This window comes from Canis lupus, chromosome 21, assembly GCF_003254725.2.
Source record: "Canis lupus dingo isolate Sandy chromosome 21, ASM325472v2, whole genome shotgun sequence".
NCBI lineage: Eukaryota > Metazoa > Chordata > Mammalia > Carnivora > Canidae > Canis > Canis lupus.
Window position 1 is genome coordinate 22,467,746 of NC_064263.1, and position 9,827 is coordinate 22,477,572.

Genomic DNA, 9,827 nt, shown 5'->3' on the forward strand with positions numbered 1-9,827 from the left:
AATTAGGATTCTGTGAGCAGAAAGATGGGATGGTTGCTGGGTGGGTAACCAACAGTCTACTGCAACTTGGAATCTGGCACATGGTAAGCATTAAATATATGTTAGCTATTGTTATTAATTCTTACTGTGTGAACTTACTCAAATCATGTATCTCCTAGAGCCTCAATTCCTCATCTGTAAAATGGGAATAGGATTATCTCATTTGTTGGCCAGTTATACAATTAAATGAGGTGACATATGTAAAGCCTTAGGTGCTTAGTAATAGATGACTATTTATTATAATTGTATATAATTATTGCCAGAGTACTGGGCAGCAGTCTGAGGTCTCCAACAAAGAGCAGAGATTCCTAGGGTTAACCTCAGTCCGAAAAGGCCAAAAGCATGAGTACTAGAAGCAGTTAATATTTAATGTTCCATACTTGTGGTTATGAATATCAATCTGTGATCCTAAACTGTCACAGATTCGGAATGGTTGCCCCCGTCCAATAATTCCTTGGTTTCAAGAAACCTAGTAATCAACGATTCCTGCTAAAGTGCCCACTCTCTTGGTGCTCTTGCCCTTAGAGGGCACTAAGGCAATCCTGCCTTCCCTACTACAAGGATTTGATGGCCTAGAACCAACAATTCATCCAAAAGTAGATGTCACTTCTTGGCCTTTGAGTCCTCAACTTAGGATGGGAGATTGATGGTCAGGAACCATCTATAGTCTCCTTTGCATCTCCACACCACCTAGGACTATAGCTTTGTCGGATCCAGGTTCCCATCCCAGCTCTACCACTTACTAGCAGTGTGACCTTAGGCAAATCTCTTTATCTCTCTTGGAATATCATTTTCCTCACCTATAAAATAGAGATGATAATATATCTGTTTCATAGAGTTTTGGTAAGGGTTTAATTAGATGATAGCTATGTACAATGGTAAATGGTGGCTGTGTTCCTGTAGTTACTCAACAACTATTTGCCAATTGATTATAGAAGGTGAATTTGTGCACACAGCACTTCAAGACACTGTTAATTAACATAGATCCAAAGCTTACACTTTTACAAATTAAGTTTTCCCAGTAGAGGTAGAAATTAGCCGTATCCTAATTTTTACACATGATAATACTGAAGTTCAGAGAATAAGAACTTGGTCCAAATCACACAGCAAATTAGTGACAGAGCAGAGATTTAAACCCATGTATCTCTGGTTCCAAAGCCCCATACTCTTCCACTGGCTCATCTTTCTCTCTTAATCCACACATTTAATCTCCTCTCTGAAGTCAGAGACCCTCACTGATCACACTTCCCACATCCCTCCCAGCTGGTCTCTGTAGCCTCCGAGCTTCTAGAGCACTTGCCTGAACCTCTCATTGGTTCATACTTAGGAGTACATCCAGCTAGCCAGCCATATACTTGAGCTCACTCTTGACTCTTCCCTCTCCCTCACTCGTCATATCTAATAGGTTAATAAGGTCTGTCAACTCTACCTTTTAAATTACCCTAAAATTGTTACAGGGTTCTCTCTTCCTACTATCACCATCCTGTTTTAGAACCTCCCCCCTCGCCCCGCCCAAACATCTCTTGGAGTAATGCAGCAGCCTCCTGACTAGTTTCTGTGTCCCAAGGTCACCCTCCAGAATGACATTTCTGATAGAGAAAGCTGACCATGTCACTTATGCACTTAAACTCTTTCAGAACAGGTGGCCCTGCTCTCCTATGCACCCTCATCTTTCATCACATTCCCTTCAGATTCAGATTCTGACCACTAGTCACCTGGAATGACCTGCCATTCCTGGACAGACCACACTGTCTATCCTTTCCAAGCCTTTGCACTTGTTACTTCCTCTGCCAGGATCAATGCCAGCCCTACTCCCATCCCTGCCTGAAAACCCCTCCTCATCCTTCAGGATGGGGTTCAGGAAAACATCTCTTTCTCTACCTCCTGTCCACAGCTCAAGTGATCCTGAAGCATCTGGTACTTATTTCTTCCATTGCATTTCGATCATTGCTGGATTGTAACTGTCTTTTACTTTATTTTTACCACTAGACTATAAGACCATGAATAGAGGGCAGGGTCCTGCAACTTGTTCATTACTCTATCTTCAGAGGAGTAGGGTGTTAAAGTGTTATCATTAAACTGAAGTCTTATCAATGAAGGGGAGTTCTGCAATTTCCAATGAAGTTGTCATGGGTGTTGTATGGACCTCAATGGCACCACAGAATCATTCACCCACCCTCCCTCTGCACCCCCAGAATCCTAATCACAACAAAATAACATGATGACTTAACTTCCTTGGGAGACTTTCAGCAAGTGGAGCATTTCAATAAACAAACAATAAAAGTGTGGGACAAATGGGAGAGGGAACTGTAGGCCCCCAAGAGGAAGACTGGAATTGGACTTGGCTAGAGGCTATGAATGCTTCTAAGATTGTCAGATTTATGATTGAGAATTTTGTGTTTCCACATAGACTTTCCCTGCCTTTAGCATACTAACAGACACAGAGTCAAAGTGATTTGGAGGATGTAGGATCCCTAGATTCATTTGATTTGGAATGAGCTTTGAGTTTTTATATTCTATCTTCAAACATAGGGGTGCTGAATGGGCTTAGTGGAGTATAGGTGCCTTTATGCACAAGTGTGTTCTGTGCTCTCCCTTTCTTTCTTACCGCCCCCCCTCCACTTCACATACATACTTCTGTATGTAAGGATTTTTTAAAAAAACTTGATATACTTACATGCTTTTTCAAGAAATTAGATAGATAGAAAAAAAGACCCGTAAGCTTCTTTTCTATTTCTCTGGATCTCAAGGATTTAGGTATTCAGATTCTCCTATTTGTCTACATCCAACCAAATGTCTCCATTCCAAGTCCCAGGGTCCCACTCCTCCCCATTCATGCCTTAACTTTCATCTAAGAAACCTGGGAACTTGTGAATTCTAACATAATTCTACAGCCACAGTTTCTAAGGTTGGATGTGATTTTCAGTTATATTAGTCCTGAAGCCATAATACATAAAAAATTACCTTAGAGCCGTAGTAGAAGCTCTTAGGTTCTCAGAATGTGCATAGAAGTTCTTAGGCTCTCAGAATATGTATAGAACTGAAACTTTAGAAATCTGAGCTTGTAATTTTCTTCCAATAAGCCCTCCACTGCAGTCAGAAGCAGTCAACCCATCTCAAAATCCTTGTAGTCACAGTTCTTACCATAAAAGTCCATTTCAGCAACAACTTGATCTCCCAAAGACTTGCTTTAAAAAATATATTTATTTATTTATTTATTCATGAGAGACACACAGAGAGAAAGAGGCAGAGACACAGGCAGAGGGAGAAGCAAGCCCCATGCAGGGAGACCGACGTGGGACTCGATCCTGGGTCTCCAGGATCACACCCTGGGCCAAAGGCGGTGCTAAACTGCTGAGCCACCCAGGCTGCCCAAGACTTGCTTTTTGATAGGCATTTCATCCCAGGAATTCACAGGTATAGCTTCTAAGTAACTCTTTTGCCATTGCATGCCATGGATTACTAATTATTGGAAGAGGCAGTCCACCAGGGATCCCAAATGTCCCTATACATCCTTGTTGAGTGTGCCAAACTGTAAGACCTAACATGTAAGTCCCTGAGTCATTTCCATAACTAGTCTCAAAGGCAATTAAGTAGGTCCAGGTGGTCAAAACATGACCACTGTACAACTATTAACTCCCCAGAAGAAGAAGACTGGCTTGTTGGCTGCTTGCTATAAAAGGTTCTGAGCCCTTGGCAGAGGGTTCCTCAGCTATGGTGCAACTGCATTGCATGGGCGGCTGCCATCTGGGCCCAATGCATTGTCCCATGGGACTTGAGGGCAAGGAGCCCAGTTGTACCATGCTGTTGCCCCTGCTATTGGCAGTGCTGTGAAATAAACTGTGTTTCTCCAATCTGCTGAATCTTGTTTCCTTACTTTCAGCACCTATACAGTGTGGCAAGCCAACATAGAGTCCTGTTACTCCTTGCCATCTTCCATGAGGTAGGGGCTTTTCTGTGGCACAGTATCCTGTTTTTTACTGGCAATGAGGTCATTGCTGAATTCAAGCCCATTCAAATCACATAACAATTCCAGAGTTCTCTCTTTGAGGGTCAATTTTCCACAACCACCTTCCATATCAACCACTATATCAGCCAGTGTTCCATGAAATAAAAAACAAATCATTCAAGATCTGTGCTGCCCAGGGTGGTAGCCATGAGCTATTTGTGGCTATTTCCGTTAAATTATTAAAATTAAATGAATTAAAAAGTCAGTTCCTCAGTCACACTAGCCACATTTTAAGAGCTTAGAAGCTATATATGGTTAGTAGATCACTGTATTTGACAGTACATCAGTATATTTCTGTCATCACAGAACATGCTATAGAACAGTACTACTCTAGATTATCTGAAACCTAAAAGGATTTAAAGCAGGCACTTGTTTACAGAGATGTTGGGCACATGGGAATAGTCTAAGGAAGGAACGGCTTAGAAGAATTAGAAGAGAAAAAAGGATCTTAAAAAGGTGCTGCCACCCTGGGTAAAGGCTGGCGAATAGTAGGTACTGATCTGTTAGGGGTGCTGCTGCTGCTGCTGCTGCTGCTGCTGGACACACCATAAAAAAGCAGAACTAAACAATGGCTTCTTCTCTCCACACCCCTTCAGTCTCCTGCCAACACCTTCCATCTGGCAAGAGCATCTAAAAAAAATGTAATTTGCAAGTGTCCATATGTCTTATAATACTATGGAAAGCAAAAAGGGTGGGAATGTATCTTAAGACAGACAAATAACTGCAGAGAAGGGATTTTTTTTTTAATCAATAATGATATTATTAAGGGTGGCAGGATTCCTGCCTTGTAGCTTACATCCATTCTTATTTCTAGCAACTTCCCCCTACTCTGTATGTCCCAGCCATATGGACCTACTTTTTTTTTTTTTCAAAGATTTTATTCATTTATTCATGAGAGACAGAGAGAGAGAGGCAGAGACACAGGCAGAGGAAGAAGCAGGCTCCATGCAGGGAGCCTGACGTGGTACTCAATCCTGGGTCTCCAGGATCAGGCCCTGGGCTGAAGGCGGCGCTAAACCGCTGAGCCACCTGGGCTGCCCCTGGAACTACTTTCAATTCTGTTCTGACACCTTATGCTCTTGCTCCTCCTCCACTCTTGCAGATACTATTCCCTCTGCCTGGAACATGCCTTTCCTTACTCTTCACATAGTTGGCTATTCTCATCCTTCAAATATCAGGTCAGATGTTACCTCCTCAGAGAGACTTTCCATGACTGCCAATCTGCCTAAAATAGCTTAATCTTTCTGACATTCCCTTTCAAGCCACCCTGTTTATTATATAGTCCTTGTTTCTATTGAAAATTATCTTCTATATTTATTATCTGTCTTGTTTCACTAGAATGTAAGCTCAAGGAAGGCAGGGTCCTTGTTTGTGTTGTCTGGTGCTGCGTTCTCAGCATTTAGAACAGGTTCTGGCATATAAAAGAAATTCAGTAAATGTATGTTGTCTGAATGATTAGTTTCTAGTCATTTTTCAGGTCTGAAATCTTTCCTATCTCTTCAACTAGGTGAGACATTTCTGCTATGTGTTCCCATAGAACCCATTCTTCTCCCATTGTGACACTTAAAACAAGAATAATTACTTATACCTGATCCCTTGCTAGGCTATAAATTCAGTGAAAGTAGGAACCATGTCTTTCTTGTTCACAGTTGCACCCCCAATGCTTAGTACAGTGCCTGGGATAAAGTTGGAAACAAGAAATTACTTGATGGATTTGGCCATCATATTATTCTATCAAAGAGTTTGGGAGATGATTTAGTAATAAGTGTATTGAAACTAAGCAAAAGAAAACAGCAAGGCAATCATTAACTCTATGAAAAACCAAAATATTAACAAAAATGGAGATATAATCACAAAGCTCTACATGGCTTGGTTGTGAATAATATTTACACAGTCATAATCAGGACAACAGGGCATATTGGATATTTTAGACTTCATGAGTTGTTGACATCTTTCTGAACTGGTTAGTAAATAATAATTATCCCAAGCTCCCTGAGAACCCCACTGCTATAGCTCCAATTGTCCTAACTCCCTGTCTTAGAACTCCCTGAACCTTCCCAGGATCCAGCAACTAGAGACAATACCTGGCATAGCCAGGGCCTCCAGAAACCTGCTGGGAGGCCAGCATCTCTTTGGGTCAGTCAGTGCTTGTGCCAATAAGTAGTCTCCAGCTCCTCCTGGGCACTCTCTTTGTTTTCCCAGAAGGTTTACCTCAGCCCTACTTGCTATACCTCCCTGGGCCCAGGGAGCCAGCCCCATGTGGGAGCCATCCGGAGTCATCAGACTGCCAGCCAATGGCTGGCCTGCCCCACCTCCTACACATCATCCCCTGTCCCCAAGTGTTCTGCCTTCCTCCAACAGGCTCAGACCTCACTAGGAGAGACAACAGTCCTGGAGGAAAGCTGGCATCTCAGAGGGCAAGTATTTTTAATGATATTTCTGGTCATGATATGTAAATACCATATGATTTAACCAAAAATTGTGATACGATTATATCAGAAGATAGGATAGAGAAATGGTGTTAGAGAAATCTTCCATTGCTCAAAGTGAGCAGGTAATGTCTGAACTTAAAAATCACAAAGCAGCAGTATAGGTATATTATTTGGAGAATGGAAGTAAATACAAAAATCTGGAAGAAGTAAAACTGGCTAGTTGACTCTGAGGTGCAGGGCTTGGTGGGGGGACACATGGGACAGGAATCTACAGTCTTTTATTATAAACATTAGAGAAAATTTGACTTTTGAACCATGTACATATTACTTTTTTTTTTTTTTTTTTTTTAACTTCTAGGAGACTGTTGCAGGAATCCTGATCAGCAGTTATGGCCAATGGTGATGGCAATGAGATATGTGGATCCAACATTATGATTACATTGTGAGTTGACATAACTTGGTAACTGCTGGTGCAGTAAGTGAGATAAGGGAATCACATAGATTAGGGCATATAGTTAGGGTTAGGGAATGACTGTTTCTTGGTGAGCACTTGGATGAATGCCAAAGGTCCTTCAAGGCACCACATACTGCAAGAGTGACTAACTCTGCTTGGAGGAATTGGAACTAGTTCAGAGAAAAAGGGGGTATTTAAGCTAGGTCTTGCAGATAGTATAAAAGCTTCCAGTTCCATAAAGGGTGAGTTGTGTGGTGAGAAGGCATGTTGTATTCTCTGGCAAGGGTGATGGAGGATGATAGGAAGTACAAAGGCACAAAAGCATGGGAGAATAATTTGGCGGGGGGCAGGGGAGTGAGTCATCCCATGTGGCTGCAGTATGGGAGGCATGTTGAGGGGGAGAAAATAGTGGGAAATAAAGCAGGACCAACAGTCTGTGAAAAGCGCAAGAACCTATAATGCAATCCAACTGGTCCTTTCCCTTGAGCTGGTGGCAGAGTAAAAGGCACAAACCTTATGAACAATAATTTGGAAATACATGTCAGAAGCCATTAAAATGATTCTAACCTCTGTTCTAGGGATCCTGATTCCTAGAGATTGTTCCTAAGGGACTACTTTTTATAAAGGATCAAGTGAGTGATATTCGTTAAGATATTTATTGCATCATTATTGGAAATAGTGAAAAATTTGGAAAACAACCAATGTTTCCATCAAAGGAGAATATTTAAGTAAGAGATGGTACATTTACCCAATCAATAATATGCAGACCAGTATGTCTGTCAGAATTTAGATGGGCTAGCTCAGGAGGCCTGCTGGGCCCGGGAGAGGTAAGCAAGGTCCAATGTGGGCAAGAGAGAAAGGGTAGAAGCAGAATGGACCCTCAGTCAGCCCCAGCAAGGGCACGGGAAGGGGAGCTACCATTCATTGGGCATTTCCTTTTTGGTATCTCATTACACCCTCACAGCAATCCTATGAGGTGATACTAAATACCATCCCCATTTTATAGACAAGGACCTGAGGCTCAAAGAGATGCAGTGATCTGCTCAGTCCATCTGGCTTTGAGGTAAAGGGCTGAGATTCCAATCTATGTGATGAGAAAGCAGTCAATGTTTTTCGTCTACACCATGATGTCAGTTGTCAGTGACGACATTATCTATGGGGCATCGCTTTTGCATGCCCTGGCCATCTTTCTCCCATCTTGGGGAAACCAGATTAAGTCTGTGTGGACACCAGGGGTTGGCAATAAGTAGCAAAATGGAAAAAGCTGTGTGATACAATGTTGAGCATAAAAATAGAATAGGTAATTGTATCAGTGATGAAAGCAGCCAAGAGAAAAAATTTCCACTACTGACACCAGCAGGAAAGGGCAAGGAGAAATGGAAATGGATAACGTGTGAGTGGGTGCTCTTTCCTCTTTCTCTTATTTTTGGGGTTTCTGTTCTTATCGTCATATTATTTGCACAATAAAACCCAATTTACAGTGAAAACTGGAAAGACTGGGAAAATATGAGCCTCTGGGGTGGGCCCATGGCCATGCCTTAAAGTCCAGCTGCAGCTCCAAGCCTTCCAAGCCATTCTGACAACAGCACTTCTAAAAGAAGAAGCTGGCTTCTTCTGGACCAAGGAGGAAAGGAGAGCAACTTAGCATGTGACTCACGGGAGGAAAGGAGAGCAACTTAGCATGTGACTCACGGGAGGAAAGGAGAGCAACTTAGCATGTGACTCACGCCAAGGGGCTTTGGGTCTTTGCCGTCATGCTCCAGATGTTGGTGTCATTGCTACATCCCAGGTGGAACTTTCCCTGGAGCTGAGGGAGGGTGGCTGTGACCAGAGCTCTCCGGCCCCAGCCTCTTTGTCTCTGATGGTTGTTGCGGTTCCATGTTCCTTTGCTGTGGGCTTTCCTGCTGGGGGTTAGCTTCAAACTTGCTGGAGGAAGGGTTAGTAAGAGATTCTTTCTGATTGAGGGACAGAGGCCAAGGTGGCCCCAGCCACCAAAAGGAACAGTGAGATAGTAACATCCATGACTGGGTCTCAGAGCTAGGGCCCAATGATTCTGCTTTTGTTCATGCTCACACCCCATACTTCACTTGATTTCACTGAGACTTCTAGACCACCATTCCTTTCACATATCATGCATTTGCCTGTGCTCTTCCCTCAGTCTGGAGTGCCCTTTCTTATGCTTTTTGACAGAGCTGCCCATCCTTTCATACCACTTCCTTGATGAAACTCCCCAGTTTCCTTTTGGGGAATGAATCATTCCATCCTCTGGGTCCCACAGCACTTGATTTGTATCTTTCCTATGGCCATTGTATTTTTCTGTAGCATGTTATAGTTAATCATATCCATTCTGTTTCTCCCACTAAATGGTGAGCCTCTCAAGGTGCCAAGGAACCTGTCTTATCTAACTCTGACTCCTCATACAGCATGGCCGACCTCTGGCACATGGTAGGTGTTCAATCTATGTGTGGAATGACATTAAATTACTATGGTTGAGTTCTTCTGCTTTCTATGTCATGGACTCTCTGGGAAGGCTGCTGAGATGGTAGACAGATGACCAACTTGTTTTATAACCATTTCTTTCCTGTGCATTTTGAAAGGGGCAGGAAGAGGAAGAGAGTTAAAGCTATCTGTGGATCCATATTCCAGAGATTTCAGCCAGGGATTCTAAAGTAATAATACATATAAAAACTAACACAGGGATCCCTGGGTGGCTCAGCGGTTTAGCACCTGCCTTTGGCCCAGGGAGTGATCCTGGAGTCCCGGGATCGAGTCCCACGTCGGGCTCCTGGCATGGAGCCTGCTTCTCATTCCTCCTGTGTCTCTGCCTCTCTCTCTCTCTATCATAAATAAATAAATCTTAAAATAAATAAATAAATAAATAAATAAATAAATA

At 42.7% G+C, this 9,827-nt stretch overlaps 1 long non-coding RNA gene across 1 annotated transcript in view; it reads right to left on the minus strand.

The window, feature by feature from the left end:
* The window catches only part of LOC125753293 (uncharacterized), a 132,962-nt gene extending 123,234 nt beyond the window's left edge, over positions 1–9,728 (minus strand). Inside the window, exon 1 of the long non-coding RNA XR_007404789.1 lies at positions 9,662–9,728. This is a non-coding gene — a long non-coding RNA (uncharacterized LOC125753293). The remainder of the gene's footprint in view (positions 1–9,661) is intronic.
* Positions 9,729–9,827: the final 99 nt, after the last annotated feature.